Source organism: Lepidochelys kempii, chromosome 2 (genome assembly GCF_965140285.1).
Source record: "Lepidochelys kempii isolate rLepKem1 chromosome 2, rLepKem1.hap1, whole genome shotgun sequence".
Classification (NCBI taxonomy): domain Eukaryota; kingdom Metazoa; phylum Chordata; order Testudines; family Cheloniidae; genus Lepidochelys; species Lepidochelys kempii.
In genome coordinates, this window is record NC_136381.1 from 92,181,376 (window position 1) to 92,203,550 (window position 22,175).

Sequence of the window (22,175 nt, forward strand, 5' to 3'; positions counted from 1 at the left end):
CGTCCACTATGCGCCACAAGAGGAGGGGCACAGCACTAGGAAGAGGCCCAGGGAAAAGTAGAGTTGCCAACTTTCTAATTGCACAGAACTGAACACTCTTGATCTGCCCCCTGCCCTGAGGCTGCCCCCCTGCCCACACCCCTTCTCTGAGGCCCCATCTCCTCTCACTCCATTCCCCCCTCCTTCCGTCGCTCACTCTCACCCACCCTCACTCACTGTCACTGGGCTGGGGCAGGTGATTGGGGTATGGGAGGGGGTGAGGGCTCCGGCTGGGGGTACGGGCTCTGGTGTGGGGCCAGAAATGAGGCGTTCAGGGTGTGGGAGGGGGCTCCAGGCTGGGGTCGGGGGTTAGGGTGCGGGAGCGGGTGAGGGCTCTGGGGTGGGGTCAGAAATGAGGGGTTCAAGATATGGGAGGGGGGTATGAGAGGGGGCTCTGGGCTGAGGTAGGGGGTTAGGGTGCAGGAGGGGGTGAGGGATCTGGGATGGGGCCAGAAATGAAGGGTTCAGGGTGTGGGAGGGGGCTCCAGGCTGGGGCAGGAGTGTGGGAGGGGGTGTGGGCTCTGGCTGGGGGTGTGGGCTCTGGGGTGGAGTACCTGGCCAGTAGGAACTGTGGAGATGGCGCTAGGGGCAGGGTCAGTACATGGAGCCCCCGTGGCTGCCCCGTGCTGAGGAGCCGGACATGCTGGCCGCTTCTGGGAGCCGCGTGGAGCCAGGACAGGATATTGCTGACAATATCGATGATGACAGTGACCATGCTGATTCAGAAACATGGAGGTAACCAAAACAAAGACAATGTTAATATAGTAAAGTAAGCACAGCCAGAAACAGTTGGTGGCTGCCAAAGGGGAATTGGCTGGAAAACCCATTTAATTTTTAGTACTTTCCTGTGTCCTTTTTAGAGCTGAAGCTGATGCATCATGTTTATTACATCTTTGGTTAATTGGGTGGAGGCAAGAAAAATATGGGAAAGCAGATCCCTACTGTCAGTGCAGTGATGCAAATGAAGAATGCTAGGCCAAATTCTGCTTTCACAAATGCAACTCCTATTAAATTGGTAGGGTTTGGTCAAAAGTCTAATATTTTGCTGATTGGTTTCAGACCGACCATTTGACGTAATACCGTTTTTTTTTTAATTTCCATTAAATAAAGAAAAAGAAACTTTCAACGGAAACATACACAACTATGTTGTTATGCTATTTTATGTATTCATAAGCTGTAGAAATGCCTATAATTGTATAAGATAATTATTTACATTTTCTGAGATCTTGTGGGGTCTGTGGAGGTATCAATATATTACCCCATTATTTTTCAGTGAGCACTAGAATAGGTCAAATCACACGTCGATTAATTGCTTGCCAGTTATAATTGTTCTTAAACCAAAGCTTTCTTGTGAGTAGGTACACAAAAAATCCCTCTGTTAGCTAGTGGTTCCCCTCAGCCTTCTTCTATTGTATTCCACACGAGTTCCAGAGGGCTAAAATTTGCCCCATTCCTGGGGTTTGGCTTTATTTATAAAAGGCACTCCTAGTGAAACAATTTAAAATCCAGGCCAAGCCTTCTCCCCAGGCTTGGCTTACTCCCAGGTTTCCTCCCCAAGGACTTCCCAGCTCAGGGTTGAGGTTTTCCCTCGAAGGAACTTCCCTTTTCGCAGTGGACTATCGAATCATCAGCAGCAATGAGTAAGCAACATTTACTCAAGTTTCTAGCATCACTTGGGTAGTTTACAAACACTGCCAGCTTGTTACCTGCACTCAGAACGATTCCATTTTATTAGGGAAAGAAAGAAAAGGTACACGTATATCTTTACAAACCTTCATTCTTTTAGATATTGGTCCTTTTCAAGACAGGTTTGTATCCAGTGGAAACTGCTGAGTTTTAAAATAGGGGGCAGGTTGGCCAGAAGGAATTGGCTGTCTCTGAAGCATAGCCCGCAACCAGGCTCTACCTAGTTAACAACAAAACAACAACAAAGATTCCACCCAAAATGTGATCACTCCTCTTCTTTCCTGATATTTAAGTTGTCATAATTAGACTTTAGAGCTTACTCAACCCCAGGTGCTCTGATACTCTGGTAATGAGTGCGGTATAAAAACCTAATAGAACAGATATGAGTAAATGAGACAATGTATACTTCTTAGCTGTTATTTCAAGCTGTCTGTAGACTCAGACAGTCGTAACTGCCCTCTGTTCACATTCCTAAAGTTATGTTCACAGCCACAAGGGCTAGAGACTTACTTTTTAAATGAGAATTTTGAGCTGGATTCTCCAGTTTGCTGAGCCTATTTTGTATAAACAAAATGGCCTGGAAACAGCATTGGGGAGAAACCCTTGTGTAGGGAAACTGACTACTTGCAGAAAGTTGGCAGCGGCAGCAAGGCTGCCTCTTGTGCCAGCTGCCTCATATCCCCAATGTGAGGGGGCACGTTAAAGGTGTTAACAGGAAGGAGTGTGGTCCAGTGGAACTCCACTACACCTGACCTCCCTGCACCCCATCTCCAGAAGGTATATGGTGGAAGTTACAGTAGTTTCCTTGCTTCTCCAGCTTCTGACTGGGCCAAGCGGTTGAAGATCAGGAAGTTTCAATCAGCTCCTTGCAGCTGTTCTAAGTACCTAAAAATGTAAGTTTGTCATGTGACTCATTCAGTACAACACTGCCATGGTAACAGGTAACAATTGTCTAAATAAAACCAGAGCAAAAATAAATCAAGGAGGTAGTAAATCTTAAAGAGCAGATGCTGTGTAAGAAAGAACAGAGAAACATAAGGGATGTGAGAACTGGCCATGGACTCTTTGATTCTGAACTTGTTCTCATTTTGTCCTAATGTTTTCTGTCCAGTTTTGAATCCTCTTTGGAGGAAGGTAAACCATTCTTTGTGTCTGTGATGTTCCCATTTTCTACACTACAAAGTGACTCCATTTTGATTTAAGGGCGGGAATAGAGGGAGCTTTGTTAAGTAAAGAGGAATTCCACATTTTAAAGATGAACCCAGCCAAGAATGGTACACAGCCAGATCTTCAATCAGAGCTTCTGAGAGTGAGATGACTCTTATGACTCTGTGTGCGCGTGCGTGTGTGTGTGTAGATGTATGCATACTGTGGTAGTGGGAGAGGGAGCACTACAAATAGGACAAGGTGGTAGCTTCAGAAAAGCATGGAAGACTTGTTTGGGATATGACCGGTTAAGAAATTGTCTGTTTATCCTGGAGGCTTAGACTATATAAACCTGTAATTTATACTGGCTGAAGATGAATTTACAGACTGGCTGTGTATTCAGTCAGTCCTTGATTTAAATGGAAAAATTGGAGATTGTGGATGACTCACTATATTTTTCCCCCTTCTGAGACTTATTATACTTGATTTGTTTATTTCAAAAGAAATGCTCCATATGCTCAGTTACAAATATCCGCTCCCAATTGCTCAGAGCAAGAATTTTGAGAGGCGTGTGATCTGCCAAGATAGTGGCAGAATAATAGTAAAAACTTCTCTGTGGTTAATTCAAGAGATTGGTAGTACCTATAAAGAAATAGGTTTCTTTTGTGGAGGAATGTAACGTTCTTGCCAAACATAATATTGTTTTTAGAAGCTATTATACACTTGTCTGTGTGGTGCAGAAAGCAGGGTATACTATACCATTAAAAGCAGGAAGTGTGACTCCAGAAGATGCATCTTTCAGAGTATTTCTATAGTCTGGGAGTGGAAAAAGTCATTCAGCATGAATTCTCAGTCGGTTTTGCACAATCTCTCAAGTGTGCTGCATTTGTAAAACCATACTATGCAATCTAATGATATAAATGGGAAGGGTTAGCACCATCTCCTGAGTACCATTGTTGTTGTTTGTATTGCAGTAGTTCCAAGGGTACCCAGTTGACTTCAGGGCCCCTTTCCTCCGTACAAGCAAATACTAAAAGACAGCCCTTGTCTGAGAGTTTACAATCTAAACAGATAAAATAGACAGGAAGGGAGATCAAAATTGGGAGGAAGGAAATATTATTATCCTAAGTTTACCAATGAGGAAATGATGCACAGAGGGATATTAAATTACTTGCCTAGGATTAGACAGGAGGTCTTGGAGAGCTGAAAACTGAACCCCAGATCTCCTGAGTCCCAGTCCAATGCCTTAACCACAAGTAATAATCTATTTTTTTTAATATCTGGGTCAGCATCACCACACCACTTTCTTTCACTTTTATCCTTCTTCACCCTGTCTCCTATGAAGGGTAAAAAGCCCTCACTCAATAGTTGTTTGTTTGTTTGAAAGATGAGCTATTTCATAGGATAGGCTTAATTCTTTTCTGCAGTTTTGGAATTCAAGGACGTATATTGATATATGGCAGAAATGTTGAAGAAGAAATTTAACTTTGAGTACTTGTTAAATCAACAAGATAGAAGAGTGTGCATATCGGGCTGGGATGATGGGAGGTTTCGGGTTTATTGTGGAAGTAAAAGCAAAAATAAATATTCAATAATTGAATTCAGTAGTAAATAAATAGAATATCATGTGGTTTGGATTGTGGTGTTAAGATTATTGTTCCTAGGATCAATTTTTTAGATACCTATAATAATCCTAACTGGCATTAACTGCTGTGTCATCCATAAATCTAGGTTGTGAGGAGAATGTGATTTGGGGATGGAGGATTGCATAAGGGTTATTTAGTATATTACTTTTTTAGTGCTTAAAAAAAAACAAATTATTTAATTGCTAACTAGAGAATGGAATTACTTGTCCTGGTGCCAATAAATTTTGAGAATAAAATTTATTCCACGTGGGAATAAAATTTAGTGAGACATGAAAATAAAGCTGTTTGCATGAACATCACTTCCTTTCTCCAACAGATGGAAATTTTTCTAGAAATGTAAAATAATTTTACCAGGTTTGTGGTTTAATTCCCTTTATTAGTTGATTTTGTTTAAAATAAGGCTACTATGTGGACCCAGTATCTTTGAAAATAGTGATTGCAGCATAAAGTGAGTGACAAGGCAACATATTGCTTTTGTTGCTTTCTTCACATGGACCACATGGAACATTTTAAAACTTATTTCTAAGGCCCCCTCACAAGGGCTGTGAATAAATACTATAAATATGTGCATTACAAAGTATGAACAGGAATCTGCTAACTTTACTCTGCAAATAGGCCCTTTTTCAATCGAAGGGGATACTTTTGAAGTAAGGTACTAATGAGTAACAGTGGCAGAATCATGCCTCGCTGTCACCTTAGCAAAGATTAAAGGTCTTAGGAAAAACTAATCCTGTTTACCATCTTCTTGGAGAAAACCATGTCATAGAAGTGGGGCAAAAGTTCAGTTTATGTAGGACGAGAGAGAAAGGAGAGAGAGATTATTTATGTTGCATCATTAGTGTATAGTTACTTTTACAAGAGGTGAAGTATGCCAAATAGATAACAGACTCCTGCGCCAAAGTGCTAACTGTCTAACGTGAAGGTCAAGTATAAAACACAGAAGCAACCATGGAATGTTGCACAGTGTCTACTGCTGAAATGCTTCATGGATATAGATGGGGTCTGTTCTTTGGAAAAGAGGGAAAAAGGTGAGCAGACATCAGTTGATAGGCTGTTCCAAGTATATGGGCTGGTTAAAAAGAAGATGACACAAACTTTGAAGAGGGTAAAAGAGACAAAAGAATGTGTTGGCAGAGTACAGGGAATGGGAAAGCTAGTAGCAGAAGAAGAGGGTAGAGAGAACTTTGAAAGTGAGGAGAAACTTGTGCTTAGTGGACTTCCTAACTTGATCTTTATTGGTCCAGATGCTAATGTTTTTATTTTTTTAAAGGCATTATGCATCTATGGCTTTTGGGTGTTAAAAATAAAAAAAAATTAATTCAGGTTTTTCACGCTAGAGCTGCAAGTCATGCACCACCTCAGATTGCCAAGTGATGAACATCTGCAGAAGTAACTATCACCACAGGACATGAATTGCTTTCATGAAACTTTTAGGGGGCTTTGTGTGTGTGTGTGTGTGTGTGTATGTTCTTATTAGTCATTCTAAGGGTGTAAAGAAGCAGATATCCTCTTCACCCTATTAGCTTGTCCTTCTTTCCCTGCAAAAGATATCTCCTTAAAGATGTGTTTACTCAATTCCACAGCAGGCATGAGTCCCAGTGTTCCCACCATTCCTTCCATTCTTGCTCTAAGCTGTATCTCCCATTAAAGCATCTTACTTTCAGTTGGGAGCGTAGGTGAGCCACACTCAAGACCATAAATCTGGTGCAGATTGTACATATCAACATAAGGGGTTTAAAACTTGTCTTGTGATTATATTTTCAAAGGACTCCATCTAGCTCCTATTGAAGTCAATAAGAGTCTTAGTCAGTAAGTGCATATAATCTTTGTAATTGTCACTTCTTCTTCGAGTGCTTGCTCATATCAATTCCAATTAGGTGTGCGTGTGCCGCGTGCATGGCCATCGGAGAATTTTTACCCTAGTAACACCCAGTCATCGTCGTTGAGACCCAGGTCCAGATCCAGGTGCCGGTCCAGGTCCCAGCACCAATCAAGGTCCAGACACCGCTCCTCAGCGTCACGGCACTGTTCTTCTCCATCTTGGCACCAATCTCCAGCTTCGTGGTACCAATCAACTTTGTTTCATCAACATGATTTGGTGCAGACCCTCTCAGCACCACCATGGCCATCGCATTCCGCCTCTCTCTCATCACGGTCTGAAGCAGGGTCACGCTTCTCAGACCGCCACCACTCGGATGACGGCTGTCTGGGCTCACAGGCGGATCAGTGGCAGGTGCAAGAACAGGGGCCCACTCAAGGGTCCACCCAGTGGCCCTTTTGGACACCCTGGGCATACCACCAGGCCCAGGGTGCTCCCTCTGAGGCTTCTCGCTCGGCCTTGTCTGAGCCATGAGTGCCTGAAGCCTCTGCCAACCGTCCTGCTCCCGGAGGCATGGAGACGGTGGCGTCATCCTTACAGGTGCCAGCTCCTCTTCCTCCAGCTCCCGGCCCGAACACTGAGGTTGCGGGACTGGAGCAGCAGGGCACAGCTCAGCAAGAGGCCCCGGATGATCCTCTCCCTCCTGTGGCATCCATCCTTCGCCCGATGAGGCTGTGGCAGGGACTGCTATATCTGCCCCCCCACCCCAATAGACCTCCGCGCCCACCAGGCACTCTTGCGCAGGGTGGTACGGAACATGAACCTGCAAGCAAAGGAGGTAGTTGAGGTGGAGGACCCTGTGGTTGACATTTTGTCCGCAGAGGCTCCTTCCAGGGTGGCCTTACCACTTATCCGGACCATTCAAACCACAGCCAGAACAATCTGGCAAACACCCGCCTCTGCTAAGGGGGCGGAGCAGAAGTATTTTGTTCCCTCCAAGGGATATGTCTTCTCACCCACAGCCCTGTTCACCAGTGGTGGCCTCAGTAAATGAGAAGGAGCATCATGGTCAGCAAGCTCCGGCATCTAAATTGAAAGAGGTCGAGCGCCTCAATTTATTTGGGCGCAAAGTCTACTCCTCAGGGGGGCTCCAGCTCCGGACTGCGAACCAGGAGGCTCTCCTGAGCTGATACAATTTTAACTCTTGGAACTCTATGATGAAGTTCAAGGAACTGGTTCCTCCGGAGTCCAGAAAAGAGTTTGGGGCTTTGGTAGAGGAGGGCAAAACGGTCGCGCGAACCGCTTCGCAGGCCTCATTGGACACCGCGGACTCTGCCATTCGGACCCTCTTTTCAGGAATAGCAATGAAGCACATTTTTTGGCTGTGAGCTTCTGTCTTACCACCAGAGCTTCAGCAAACTTTGCAGGATCTCCCCTTTGATGGAAAGGGCCTATTCTCAGACAAGACAGACTGAAGGCTTCAAAGCCTCAAAGACTGTAGGGCCTTAATGTGTTCGCTGGGGATGCACACACCATCTACCCTGTGGAAACCATTTAAACCGCAGCCTCAATGCTCCTACCCTCCTCTCAGCTGAGGCAGGACTTCTATAGGAGACGGGGGGCGCGGTGGCAGGAGAAAACCCTCCAACCACCAATCTGGCCAGGCCCAAGGTCCTTCCAAGCCCTCGGCAGGTCCCAAAGAAAACTTTTGAAGGGATGCCTGAGGACGGTGTACCGGACCTTACTCAGGATCCTACCCCATTCTTGAATTGTTTATCCTGTTTCCACCGTGCCTGGTCCCTCATAACCATGGACCGTTGTGTTCTTTGCATGGTGGAAAGGGGATACTCTCTCCAATTTTCATTCTCCTCCCCCATCTCCGCTCCCCATCCCTCTTCAGGGACCCCTCTCACGAGCAACTCCTTATCCAGAAGGTGCAGTTGCTCCTTGCCATGGAGGCGATCAAGGAGGTTCCCAGGGAGCTAAGGGGCAGGGGGTTGTACTCCCATTACTTCCTAATCCCCAAGACAAAGGGCGGACTTTGGCCTATCCTGGACTTGCGCGGACTCAACAAATTCATGGTAAATTTGAAATTCTGCATGGTCTCATTATACCTTCCCTGGATCCTGGAGACTGGTACGCCGCCCTCAACATGAAGGACGCATATTTCTCCACATTGCGATTCATCCAGCTCACAGATGCTTCCTCCGCTTTGTTGTCAACCGTGAACATTATCAGTTCACGGTCCTTCCCTTCGGCACCTCCACGGACCCCCGGGTGTTCATCAAACGTATGGCGGTAGTGGCAGCCTTCCTTCATCGTTGACGGATACAGGTATATCCGTATCTTGATGACTGGCTCATCCGAGGGCACACCAAAGAGCAGGTGCAGGCTCACCTTCAATTCGTCAGACATGTTTAAATGGTTAGGCATCCTGCTCAACGTGGCAAAGTCAATGCTAGAGCCGACCCAGAGGATAGAATTTATCGGGGCGGTCTTAGACTCCGTGTGAGCTCGAGCCCTCCTTCCAGATGCTCGCTTCCAAGCTTTGTCAGGCCTCATCAGGAGCCTTCAAAGCTTCCCAACCTTGACAGCAAGAGCATGCTTGAGACTTCTAGGACACATGGCTTCCTGCACATACGTGACCAGACGTGCCAGACTACAGCTCTGCCCTCTTCAAGCCTGGATGGCATCGGTCTACCGCCCAGGTTGAGACAGCCTGAACCTGGTGGTCACTGTTCCGGACAGGGTCCTGGCCTCCCTCCAGTGGTGGTTAGACCCAAGGGCAGTATGCGGAGAAGTCCCCTTCCACACCCCTCAGCCTTCCTCATCACGGACATGTCAGCCCTGGGATGGGCGCCCACCTTGGGGACATCCAGACACAAGGTCTATGGGCCCCGTCCGATCTCTTTCTCCATATCAATGTACAGGAGCTGATGGCGGTGCATCTTGCATGCCAAGCCTTCCGGGAGCAGTTGCATGGTCGTTGCGTGGTGGTCCTCACAGACAAAACCACGGCCATGTTCTACATCAACAAGCAAGGGGGGGCTCGTTCCTCCCCCCCTCTGTCAAGAGGCCATTCGAATGTGGGAATTCTGCATAGCCTACTCCATTCACCTGGTGGCGTCGTTTCTCCGAGGGGTCCAGAGCACATTAGTGGACCACCTCAGCAGGTCCTTCCAATCCCACAAGTGGTCGCTCCATCCCGATGTCATCCACTCCATCTTCCTAAAGTGGGTGTTTCTCCAGGTTGACCTGTTTGCCTCGCGCAGCAACTGGAAATGCCTGGCGTTTTTGCTCCCTTCAGGGCCGCTCCCCGGGCTCTTTCACAGGCGCCTTCCTACTCACGTGGATGAGCAGGTTGTTTTACGCCTTCCTGCCATTTCCCCTTGTACACAAGGTCCTGCTCAAGGTGCGCAGGGACAGATTACAACTGATTCTGGTCGCCCCGGCGTGGCCCAGACAGCACTGGTACACCACGCTGTTGGAGATCTCGGTGGACACCCTGGTTCCGCTGCCTCTTTTTCCGGACCTGATCACTCAGGATCATGGCCGCCTCTGTCACCCCTAACTACGATCCCTCCACCTCATGGCGTGGATTCTGCATGGCTGAGCCTCTCTGAGCTACTCTGTTCTCATTTGGTACAGCAGGTTTTGTTGGGTAGCAGAAAACCTTCCACTCTGGCCACATATATGGCTAAATGGAAGCGATGTGCATGCTGGTGCACTCACTGCAGCACGCCCCCCCTCCAGGCATCCGTGCCTCTCATTTTGGACTATGACCTGAGCCTGAAACAGCAGGGCCTGGCGATATCATCCATCAGGGTTCACCTGGTGGCCATTTCGGCTTTTCACCCGGGAGTGAATGGCCGATCTGTCTTTGCCAACCCCATAGTCAGTAGGTTCCTTAAGGGCCTGAACTGTCTACCAACAGGTGTGACAGCCAGTCCCCACATCGGACCTGCACCTGGTCCTCTCCAGGCTTATGGGGGCCCTGTTTGAGCCCTTGGCCACCTGTTCCCTCCTATACCTCTCTTGGAAAATGGCTTTCCTTGTCGCTATCACGTCGGCAAGGCGTGTATCCGAGCTCAGAGCTCTTACCTCGGAACCATCATAACACGATCTTCCAAAAGGACAAGGTGCAGCTACGACCTCACCCAGCCTTTCTTCCCAAGGTGGTATCGACCTTTCATATTAACCAGGACATTTTCCTCCCGTTTTTTTACCCAAAACCGCACGCTACTCATCAGGAACTACGGCTACACTCCCTAGATGTTCGTAGGGCCCTGGCCTTCTACGCTGAGCGTACAAAGCCGTTCAGGAAAATGACCCAGCTCTTCATCGCGGTGGTGGAACGGATGAAGGGCCTCCCGGTCTCATCCCAGCAGATCTCCTCTTGAATCACTTCCTGTATCTGTGCTTGCTATGATCTGGTCTGTGTTCCGACCCCGCCCCTCACCGCTCACTCTACAAGGGCCCATGCCTCGTTGGCAGCTTTCCTGGCCCAGGTCCCAGTCCAGGAGATCTGCAGAGCTGCTAGTTGGTCTTCAGTACATACTTTTACCTCTCACTATGCCAACAAGCCAGAGACGATGCAGCGTTTGGTAGAGCAGTCCTGCAATCCACGGTACTTCACTCCGACCCCACCGCCTAGGTAAGGCTTGGGAGTCACCTAATTGGAATCGATATAAGCAAGCACTCGATGAAACGACGGTTACTCACCTTTGTAACTGTTGTTCTTTGAGATGTGTTGCTCATATCCATTCCAAATCCGCCCTCCTTCCCCTCTGTCGGAGTAGCTGGCAAGAAGGAACTGAGGGGGCGCTGAGTCGGCTGGGGTATATATCCAGCACCATGAAGGCGCCACTCCAGGGGGCTCCACAGCCGACCCACTGGGTGTTGTTAGGGTAAAAATTATCTGATGGCCGTGCACGCGGCGCGCACACACCTAATTGGAATGGATATGAGCAACACATCTTGAAGAACAACAGTTACAAAGGTGAGTAACTGTCTTTTACAGTTGTTGTACTACATGTAAATTTATCCCTTTCACAAAAAGATCTTGAGAATTTTAATGGAGGTTTTGCATTTTAAAAGTGCTATTAGAAGCCGCTTGTATGATCTAGTATATTTGGACATCTAATTTTTAAAGTGCTCTGGCCTTTTTTAGCACTTTTTTTCTTCTCTTTAAAAATAGGAGTCGTGATTTAATTTTTTGTATTACGTACAAGTTTCTCTTTAAAGTCAGACCCAATACATGTGTTATTTCCTATGTTATTGCCTTATAAATAGTGTTTGTTTATAGTACACAATATAGGCAGTCGTATAAATAGTACACGAAGACCCATTTTTAATATGACTTGCTCAATGGTTAGAAGCAGTTATTTTGGCTAGATGCATCTGCCAAAAGCATACAACTCCATAAATATGTCTAGTACATTTTAAATGGAATGTTTCAAGTTCTGCTACATGATTAAAAAGAATTTTATTCAGCTGTGGTACAAGGAAAAAGATACATCACTGCTGTAACCCATATTGAGAAAGACATTTGTTATATATTCTCTAGTGCTGTACAAGTATTCTAATGTATTGCTGGTGACACCCTTCTACCGCTGTTGACCTAGATGGCTAAATAATTTCTTGTAAAATGAGGAAGTAGTCCAGTTCCTTCCCTCCCTGTCACTCTGTTATTTATCATTTATTCTGCAATTCTGTTAAATGTTAATACTGCTCTTCTTTTATTTTTTTTCTTTCTCTCCTTCTGTCAGTTTTTAGAATTTAAGTAGAATCCATAAGAACTTACAGATGAAAACTGCATAGATTCAATTGGATTTCTGTATTCAAAACAGATAAGTCATTTGAGTTCAGCTGTCAGTTTTTGTATGCATGTCAGAAAAATCCAAACAAAGCTGAAACCACAAACTCAAAATAGCAAATAGGGTTTATATTAAAATAAGAAATTAAAAGAAAAGCCAAAGAAAAACAAAAAGAGGAGAGGAGACTAACAAAGGATCAAACAAAACTAACAGCAATAGAAAAATTGGACATCAGAACACAGTTGTGACATAGTTTTGTCATTCTCTTTTTAATAGCAACACCAGTAGCTTGTTGTGCCCCAAACAGATTCCTTACAAAATGAAATGATTCTCGGGTACTGCTTTATATAGCAAGATGCTGAAATTTGGAGAGATTTCACTACACTAGCCTGGATCACTTTTATCTGACTGCAGTTACAAGATAATTTTTTTTGACCACATACAATATATTTTTACTCCATTTTATTCTGTTTTACTTTTTCTGTGTTAGACAGGTATTTGCTGATTCAATTTTACTTAATGACTTCTGGTGATGTTGGAAGTTTAACCGTGTGTCTGATCTCATGCATTGGACCAGCTGTTCACATCACATAGCCTCATAACTGACAAGGGCAGTTCCCTTTGCTGTGAAATATTTGAAATCCAGCCACACGTCCCTGTGTTTGTAATGTTATCAAGCTGTAACTGAGGATACACACTTTTTTTACAGCTTGAGCTGGAGTTATATTTTGCTATTTCTCTTTTGATTGACTAGGTTCCTTTTTTAAATTTCAGTAGCCTCAACATTTTCAGGAAGGAGTTGTCCCTTCCCACTCTGTTTCTAGCTCATGGGGCTGTCTGATCCACCCAATGACTTAAGCTCAAAATGTATTAGGGTGCCAACCAGATAAGGTATTTGAGCCTATGATTTGCCCTTTTAGTTTATTCCATTCCAATCTCTCCTCCTGCTGCAGATTTCATACCTCACTGGTACACAAGTGGCCAATCATTTGCAATGCCACTATTCACTTGTAGCTTGATCTGATATTCCTTAAGCAGATCACCTTGGCTTCAGTAGCAGAGAAATACAGGATTTGGCCCTTTAAAAGATGTTCCCACCCCCCACCCCGGGGGAACAGCTCCATCAGTTTCTTCTGGAAACCAATCTATGTTGATACCTTCTTTGCAATATTTACAGTCAGTCTCCTGTGACTTTAGAGATAGAGGCCTCCTCATGATTCCCAATTCCTCTGATGAGACCTGAGCCTTTAAAGTTCTTTACATTTCCAACATCCTGAGTCCTTGAACATTTTTAGGACTAACAAAAGAGGATGAAAGTGAGTCAACACAGTAAGAGAGAGAGAGGTTCCTCTCAAAGGAGTCCTGCAAGTATTTCAGCTTTCCCTAAACCTTCTCACTTATTCTCTGGTACCAGGATTCAGAACATAAAAGCCTTTGGATAAAAACCACTGTCACTTCGGGAAAGATTATGGCTTTTGGGATGTATCTGCTCTGATGAGTAAGGGGATATAAGGGTATTTCTTTGCAGGCTACCCACATTGTGGGTTACAGCACATAGGATGGAGGGGGGAAGACCAGCCTCCGTCACATCACACCTCCTCCCGTGAAGGTAGACGGGGTACAGGAAGAGCCTTAACTTTGCTCATCCCAGTATGCCATCTGGTGCAGCTTGAGCTGGTGCAGAGGGGGAAGGAATCTGCTGCTGCCACCCTTTACCTGGTGAAGATTACTTCTCCTTAGAACAAAGAGAGAACCAGGGTCTGAATTGTGACTCTGAGTCACAATTTGATTCCTGGTCTTCTCCAACAGCAACTATAAATTTCCAACCTAACTCACTCTAAATTAAGTTTGTTTTTTAATTATTCAAAAGACGTAAAGCAGTTAAAGTATATTCTGTCAATGCATGTAAAAAATTTGTTTTTCAGTTTACCTAATTAGAAATATCCTGATATGTTGATAATTTTTAAACAATACTATGTAATTGTAAATTCTATACACAAATTCTCAATTGTTAAAGTAGCTTTTTAAAATGCTTTGAAGTACATTAAATAGTAAAAAGAGAAAATAAGAATCCTGTTTGAGAATAACACTTACTAAATAAACTTTTACATAAGGTATATGATCAAACAAGCCATTCAAAATATTCTCTAACAGTTATGTACATGTGTTTTGCTGAAAAACAACTTGAGACATATTGCAGTGATAAGATTATTAAAATGCATTTCTTATGAGACAAGAAAACTTACCGTATAAAAATTGTCATTAAAATATACTGTATCATTGTCAAATTAAATATACATTTAAAAAGTAATTGCAAGATATTTATGTTCTAATGTTATAGAAAGTTTGTAAGATATTATTTGAGAAATAGTATCTGAGCACATAGCTGAAGTTCTTTCATAATACATAGGTGCAAGAGAGCAGCATTAAGGTTGTATGTCCAACGTTAATTTTGGTGTTTGCTGACTTTTGAATGCAACTTTGTCCTGTCAGTATGGTATCTGGATTTCACGCAGTTGAGAGTGAAGTGCCGATTGTCGGTATAGTCAAGTTAAAACCGTAAAGCTCCTAGATTGGACCTGGAAGTGTTGTATGGGCCGGCTGGGCTGGATTTGATTTAAATCAGTAATGTTGGTAAATGTCAGTTTCAGATGACACAGGGAAATGGATGAAAAAAATTCACTGGGAACAGTTGTCGGAAGCCTCCTGCCCATGTGCCTGCAGGGATTGGGTGTAACTGGCTCTGTGGCAAAGCAGGGAGCCCTTTGCGACTCCACAGACCCACTCCCTCATTCCTGTGACAGTGGAGCTGCAGGGGCCTCCCTCTGCTGCCTCAGGGCCAGTGACACCCACTCATGCAAGGTGCAGGGAAGGCTACGGTCCTGGCCCGGCAGAGCGGAGATCCCCAGCCAGGACTGCGAGGAGAGAAGACAACAACAAGCTCTTTCCTGGCTGCATGGGAGGCTGCTCTGCTGCTCAATGACTTTGTTCCTGGGCAGTAGCCATTCGGCAGTGGGGTGGCTTTCCCCAGGACTAAGAGCTTGTCAGCTTCCTTGTTGCCCTGGTCAGAGGTCTTTGCTCTGCCCTGCCAGAACTATAGCCTTTCCCGCACATTGTGCCTGCAGAATCGGGTCTCACTGGCCCCACAGCTGAGCAGGATGCCTTCTGAAGCCCCGCTGTCATGGCCCCGCTCACTCAGTTACCAGACAGAAGTGTGGGAGCTGTCCTTGGGCAGTAAATGTTCAGCAGCACCCCGGGACTGGGGGCTCGTCTCTTCTTTGCAGTCCTAGCCGGAGGTCTCTGCTCTGCCGAGGCAGGACCGCAGCATCCCACACATCTTGCAGCCCAGTGTCTTGGGCCCCTCAGCTGTGCTGAGAGCCCCTTGAAGCCCCGCTGTCCACGTTGCCCTACTCCTAACTCCAACCCTAACCACTCTTTAATTTCCTGCAATTATAAATAAAAAGTTAAAAATAAAAAAAAATCTTAAAAATAAAAATTGACATCAATTGTCAAAATTAGAAGAAAAATCGAATTCTGCCAGGCCTATGTCTGGGAGACTTAATAAAGTGAGGGTCTCATTCTCTCTGCCAGAAGCAAAAACGTATTTGTACATTTATTGACCTGCTCCCAAAACATTAGACAGCAGTATGGAACACTTGAGGTATGTATTTATTATTAGTAGGCAAAATCCTAAAAACACATATTTGAGTTTCACCGTTGAACCATGCTTCAATACAGGCTTTATTCAATCCGTCATCATGGTCATTACTTATTAGTATTACTTATATACTTCTCTTGAGGTCAGAGAGTCTCAAGGAGCTTTGCATGTCTGTGTTAGGCCTTAACCTTTTGAGGTACAGACAGTAATATTGCATCTTATTTTACATATGGATAATCTGGAAAAACAGTTATCTGAGACCACGCAGCAGGTTAATGGCAGAAATAGGAAGGGAGTCGGGGAGTCCTAACTCCCATTCCTGTGCTTGAAGTGTTAGACCATATACCCTCTCTCTTTCTCTATGATTTTGTAAAGTTACTCTGTCTGGAACTGAACTGAGACCTCCAGAGAGCTGTCACATATAAGTATTTTGTTCACAAGTGAGTAAGTCCGTGTTCAGACTAGGACTCTCCCATTTTCAGTCCCTTGTGCCACTTTGTCCCTGTGATGGTGTTTGCAAACCCCAAACTAAGGCTGAGGCAGAGAAAGGCTGGAGCAGTAAAGGAAAGCTCGGACCCCAGGCACTAGTGCCAAGCATGCTCCTGGGGAAAGGAGCAGTACAAAGAGTGCTCCAGCAGGGGGGAGGAGAGAAGCCATTCCCAGAAGGAGCACCACCATGAGGCAGGAGGAGAAGAAGCTGTTACCAAGGAGGTCTGGCTATGAGTCTTTTCTCCCCTTCTTTGTCACATTACCCCACAGGTAGGAGAACAAAATACCTCTCGCTACACCAGATTCCCCTACACCTAGCCCAGGCATCAGCAGGACTAGGGGGTTACCAACAAGGAAACTGACCCAGCTGAATCCCATTCAGGGGTTCCCAAACACACTAAACTAAAAGAAATACTGGAGCAGCAGGGCCTGACCACTAGACCCACTGATTGAACATACACCCCTGCCACAGTCCCCTAAGAAGACATGTTTAATAATGAAAAAATATACTTGTTCCCATGGTAACATCTTTTATGGGGAGGATGGGGGTACAATGAATTAATATCTAAGCAGGCTGGAAACAATCTCTGAAATTAGAGTTGCAAGAACAGCATATGTTAAATTTCCCAGTTTTCATAAAGATCCATCGGCAGTAGATTTAGAAATGTCAGTTTTAGAGATGAGTCTGAGCTGCAAAATTAGATCAGTTTGAAAATTTCCGCAAATTTCAAGGGGATTTAGATTCCATATTTCAGTTCCAGCCTCTCTCCAATAAATTATAATCCACAATGATGTTATCAAATAATATTGTTAATAATAATTGCACGGCTTTTATTTTATGTAAACTTTTTACATGGGTGTGCTGAGCAGAGTGAATATAGTTTCTGTAGTACACTTGTATATAATGTGTTTTATTTCCCTGTTGGCCTTGCAAAACTGCCATGAAAATTTACTACTCTAGGCACAAAAATTCTTCACCCTCCCTCTACTATAGTGCTTGAGAATTACCAAAATATTCTTTTACTGACTCATCAAAAAAATTGCTTGTCCCAGATGAGTGGGCGATAGACTTTTGATAGGCTGATTTACTACTTAGATTGGTCTTAGCCCAGAAAAATGTTGTTTGCATGGCTTTTTCTGTTAAAAAGATATAGAAACTCACTTTCATAAGATATCAGGGGCTAACGGCAGTATTATATTTGTTTAAAGTTTTACATTAGTGGTGCTACAAGAGGAATGTCTTTGTGACATAAGAAAAGAAGGAAAAGGAGACTGTCTTCTTCACGTCAGCTGGAGATGGGACAGAGAGCAAGCTGACGTGAAGAAGACAGTCTTCCTTCTTGCCACTGCAGATGATACAGCATGCATCAGGATTTTGCTTAATGTGGAAGTTGTTCTCCTTGTATACTGAATCTGCCAGCTCAGTAAATTCTAGACATGCTTAATTATCCTGCTCATTTTCCTGGAATAGGGGAACTAGGAGAGGCACCTGGATACTTAACGCTCAGCAAATATATCTGCACGAGTTAGTAGGACTCTTGGAGAGGAAAATCCTTTCCATCAGCCTTCTGTGCATATTGCTCAGTTGGAGCTTTGGGAATATCAGTCGGGATAGCACTGGTGTGCAGTCACAGAAATGGACAGTTCCTGTGTAAAGATACAGTCTCACCTGGCCTACTGAAAACTGGTTGTGAAGAGAAATATTATCACCAGAATGTTCAGAATTGAGGGCAAAATGTCAAATAAAAGTGGATTTGAGCCCTTGACCTTTTGATGCTAATGATGGAATTGGAAATAAAATATAATGACTGTTCATTTATAAGTGGCAGTTTAAGTCAAGAGCTACTGCCCACTGCTCTTTTGTAAGTCTCCCAAATTTATCCCTCACTGTCATATTGTGGAATAGAATAATAAACAAAAGATACTATCTTGATTACTGAAGCTGAATTCTATCACTGGCTAATAACTTTTTATTGTTCTTCACTGAAGATCTTTTTTGAAAGTGTTGCGTAGGTAGAAGCAGTAATGACCAAGTAATTCTTTCCTACTCTTGCTATAAGTTAGTAATATATTTAAAGCATACGTAGTTTCTTTCATCCTGAAGGATCCCAGAGTTCTTTGGATATTATATATGTCCTGGACCGGCATAGTTCTACAGTCTCAGGAGTGGGAAGGCAACAGGTACATGGACAACTGGCTCTAGCATGTCACATAGTAATATGGAGAAGGGTGCATAACAGCTATCCATTTTTACAATTTCTAGTGTGAGCTTGCCTCATGCACAAGTAAGGACATTTCTTTATCTGAATACATGAATTAAATTGAAGTAGTTAGGGAAATTATCATTAGGGAGAGAAAAATCTTGTAAACTTGCATAAGGAACTTCTAATCATCCCTGATATTGGTCCTGCATGATTATAGTCGGTGGGAGCTTTGCCAATGACTTCAGTTGAGCATAGGGGCATGCCCTGACTGTGTAAGGCAACTGAAAGAAAAAAGAATGTTGTGGATTATTCTTGTAGAACAGCATTCCACCTGGTTTCTTCACTAGGTGCCAGATGTGTTTCAAGAAATTAAAATAATCAATAAAAAACTCCCCCAGCCAAGATTGCAATTCTGGTACAGATTAACATGACTGTTTTTTTTCATAGAAGACCATAAATAGAACATTTTGCACACAATTGGAACAAGTAAAGACAAGAGCAATTATGAGTCTGAGATTTAATAAAGGTTTAGTTTTACTTTAAGGTGGATGAATCTTTGGACTGAAGGGAACTTGGAAACGGAAACCACTGAAACAGGACTCCTCAAAGGCTGTCTTCTGATAGAAATGCCTGGAGTGACCTTGTAGCTTGTCTCCGTCCAGGATGCCTGTACAGATACCAGAAATGGATTCAGGCAAAGGAGGGATTCTTGTAGATAATAAAATAATGGGAATACTTGTGTCACTTTAGAGACTAACAAATTTATTAGAGCATAAGCTTTCATGGGCTACAGCCCACTTCATCGGATACATAGAGTGGAACATATAGTAAGAAGATATATATACATACATACAGAGAAGGTGGAAGTTGCCATACAAACTGTAAGAAGCTAATTAATTAAGATGAGCTACTATCAGCAGGAGAAAAAAACTTTTGATAATCACTACAAAAGTTTTTTTCTCCTGCTTATAATAGCTTATCTTAATTAATTAGCCTCTTACAGTTTGTATGGCAACTTCCACCTTCTCTGTATGTGTGTGTGTGTATATATATATATATGTATATGTATATATCTTCTTACTATATGTTCCATTCTATGTATCCGATGAGGTGGGCTGTAGCCCACACAAGCTTATGCTCTAATAAATTTGTTAGTCTCCAAGGTGCCACAAGTACTCCTGTTCTTTTTACGGATACAGACTAACATGGCTGCTACTCTGAAATAAAATAATAGTAAATGATGTATGACTCCTAGTTCTTCTAACAGTTTAAGGCATTATAATAATTTGCACTACTATTAGCACCTTTCATCTGAGGATATCTACATGTTTTACAAACCTTAGTTGAACTTCATAACTCTGGCAGGTAGGTAGGTTGGTAGGGAGTATCCTCATTTTGAAGGTGGCCTTCCTGAGCCACAGTTAACGAATTGACTTACCTAGTGTCATATAAGTTGGTGGCAGAACCACAAATAGGAATCAGAACTGTGGTGTCCTGATTCCAGTCTCCAGTACCCTGCTCTGCTACTACAAAACCCTCCTAGTCTAATAACACTTGACAGAGTAGAATACACAGAGTTCTTTTCTTCAGAAAGGTAAGGTAAGGTTACGTTGTAGTTCTGACCAGTTTTTAGCAAGGTGATCTTATGCTATCCATTTCTCTCTCTCTCATGTTTGCGCATTCATTATGAGAGCATCCTCAACTTGCAAGATTACTTCTTGCACTTTAATTATCCACAGTTGTGTCATCTCAGCCATGAAATAAACTGTAGCCTCTTAATGCCATTGCCATGAAAAGTTATGCATTAGCCGTCAAGGAAGTTTTTTTAAATATAATATATGTTGGATTATATTTATCTGTAAAGGAGGGAGAAGTTATTGATGTCTAAACTACAGGTATCAACTTTTGTTTGTTAGAATAGCTGGTCATACCAATAGGTTAGTATAAACTCTGGGGAGAGGTTTTCTCATATTTCCCTCTACAATTACAAAGAGCACGAATGGCATTCACCAGCTACCAACATGGCAAATCTGCCTCCCAGTAAATAGTAGACCTGTAGAATTCAGTCAGATCTCTCTTGCAACTTGCTCATTCTGCATGCACAATGTCAGAGCATAAAATGAAGTTGGAAAATATAGTGCAGTATAATATGAAAGGAGTGTTTCCTGTGTGGATTTGAAATATGTCTCTGATGCTGCACCCCATGTTCTTCATAAAAATATTGTTATAACATGAATATGGCATAACTAAGATATGTTTTATGCAAGATGGGTCATCTAAGATATCATTGGAAAGGTTATGATTTGCTGAATGTAATCATCCATTTGTATGCATGTGAGAGTTCTGTATCTGAAGTTAGGAATATTAACTATGTAACAATTACAACTGTGTGGATACTTGGGGAATGCCCACCAGACAGTAGGCAGTCAGCCTGAATGGTCCATTAGGAAAGACAATGGAATGGGTCTTTGAGGATGCTGGTCTCTGGTCTTCCTGGAGTTCCTTCCTATGGATGTAACAAATAAACCTTTTCTCATGGTTGCTTTAACACTGAAAGGACATGTGATAATGGCACCTGGTACGGAGTACCACCTTGGACACTGCTGGTATTTTCCACTGGAAACAAAGGATTTCTGCCTTTTGTAAATCCTATTTAAGTCTGGAAAGTGAGTCAATCATGGCTCTTCTCCATTGCCTCCAGGCCCAAGAAGAAAAACTGCTAAAAGCACCTGAAGAAACAAAGGAACTAAGCTGGGGAAAGGCAAGAGCTAAGTCCAGGCTGAGACGGGGTCTAGCCTGTAAAGAAAAATAACTTAAACTCTGAGCTCCAGAAGCTCTGCAACTTGCTTAAAACAACATTTAGGATGAAAAATTTCTATCTGTAACCTGTTTCTTTAGTGTATTGAGCTTAGTTTGCGTGTTTTGTTTTATTTGCTGAGTAATCTGCTTTGTTCTGTTTGCTATCCCTTATAATCACTTAAAATTTACCTTTTGTAGTTAATAAACTTATTTTTTGTTTACTCGAAAACCCAGTTTGCTGCCCCCCCCCGTTATGAATTGCACAAAGAGCTGTGCATATCTCCCTCCACACTGAGGGAGGGGGCGATTTTTATGAGCTTACACTATATAGATCTCTATACAGCGCAAGATAATATAATTTTGGGTTTACATTCCAAAGGCTGTGTGCACAGGAGAGCTGGGCATTCCCCTAGCTGAGCCCTCCCACAGAGAGCTAATCGCAGACTCTGTGATTTTTTTTTTTTTAATATGGAGATATACCTATCTCATAGAGCTGGAAGGGACCCTGAAAGGTTATCGAGTCCAGTCCCCTGCCTTCACAGCAGAACCAAGTACCATCCCTTATTTTTGTCGCAGATCCCTAAATGGACCCCTCAAGGATTGAACTCACAACCCCGGGTTTAGCAGGCCAATGCTCAAACCACTGAGCTATCCCTCCCCTTCTAGAGCTGGGTGTGTCACTGCCTGTGTGTGTGCTGGAAAGGGGTGTAAGAGCCTGTCACAGCAGCACAGAGTAAGGGAAACCCAGGCTGGTAGGACAGGTGGGCTCAGTGGGACCCCAGTACATCTGGTGGCATCCCAAAAAGGGGATCTAATGCATCACAATGTCTTTTCATTTTGTATGTTGTGACGGATGATTTAATGTAGACAACA

At 43.7% G+C, this 22,175-nt stretch overlaps 1 protein-coding gene and 1 long non-coding RNA gene across 7 annotated transcripts in view; one reads left to right on the top strand and one right to left on the bottom strand.

Annotated features, from left to right (window-relative positions):
• Positions 1–22,175, top strand: part of LDLRAD4 (low density lipoprotein receptor class A domain containing 4) — a 427,294-nt gene that overhangs the window by 180,070 nt on the left and 225,049 nt on the right. The window lies entirely within an intron of this gene.
• Positions 1–22,175, bottom strand: part of LOC140906865 (uncharacterized) — a 37,103-nt gene that overhangs the window by 11,487 nt on the left and 3,441 nt on the right. Inside the window, exon 2 of the long non-coding RNA XR_012157268.1 lies at positions 19,042–19,170. This is a non-coding gene — a long non-coding RNA (uncharacterized LOC140906865). The remainder of the gene's footprint in view (positions 1–19,041; positions 19,171–22,175) is intronic.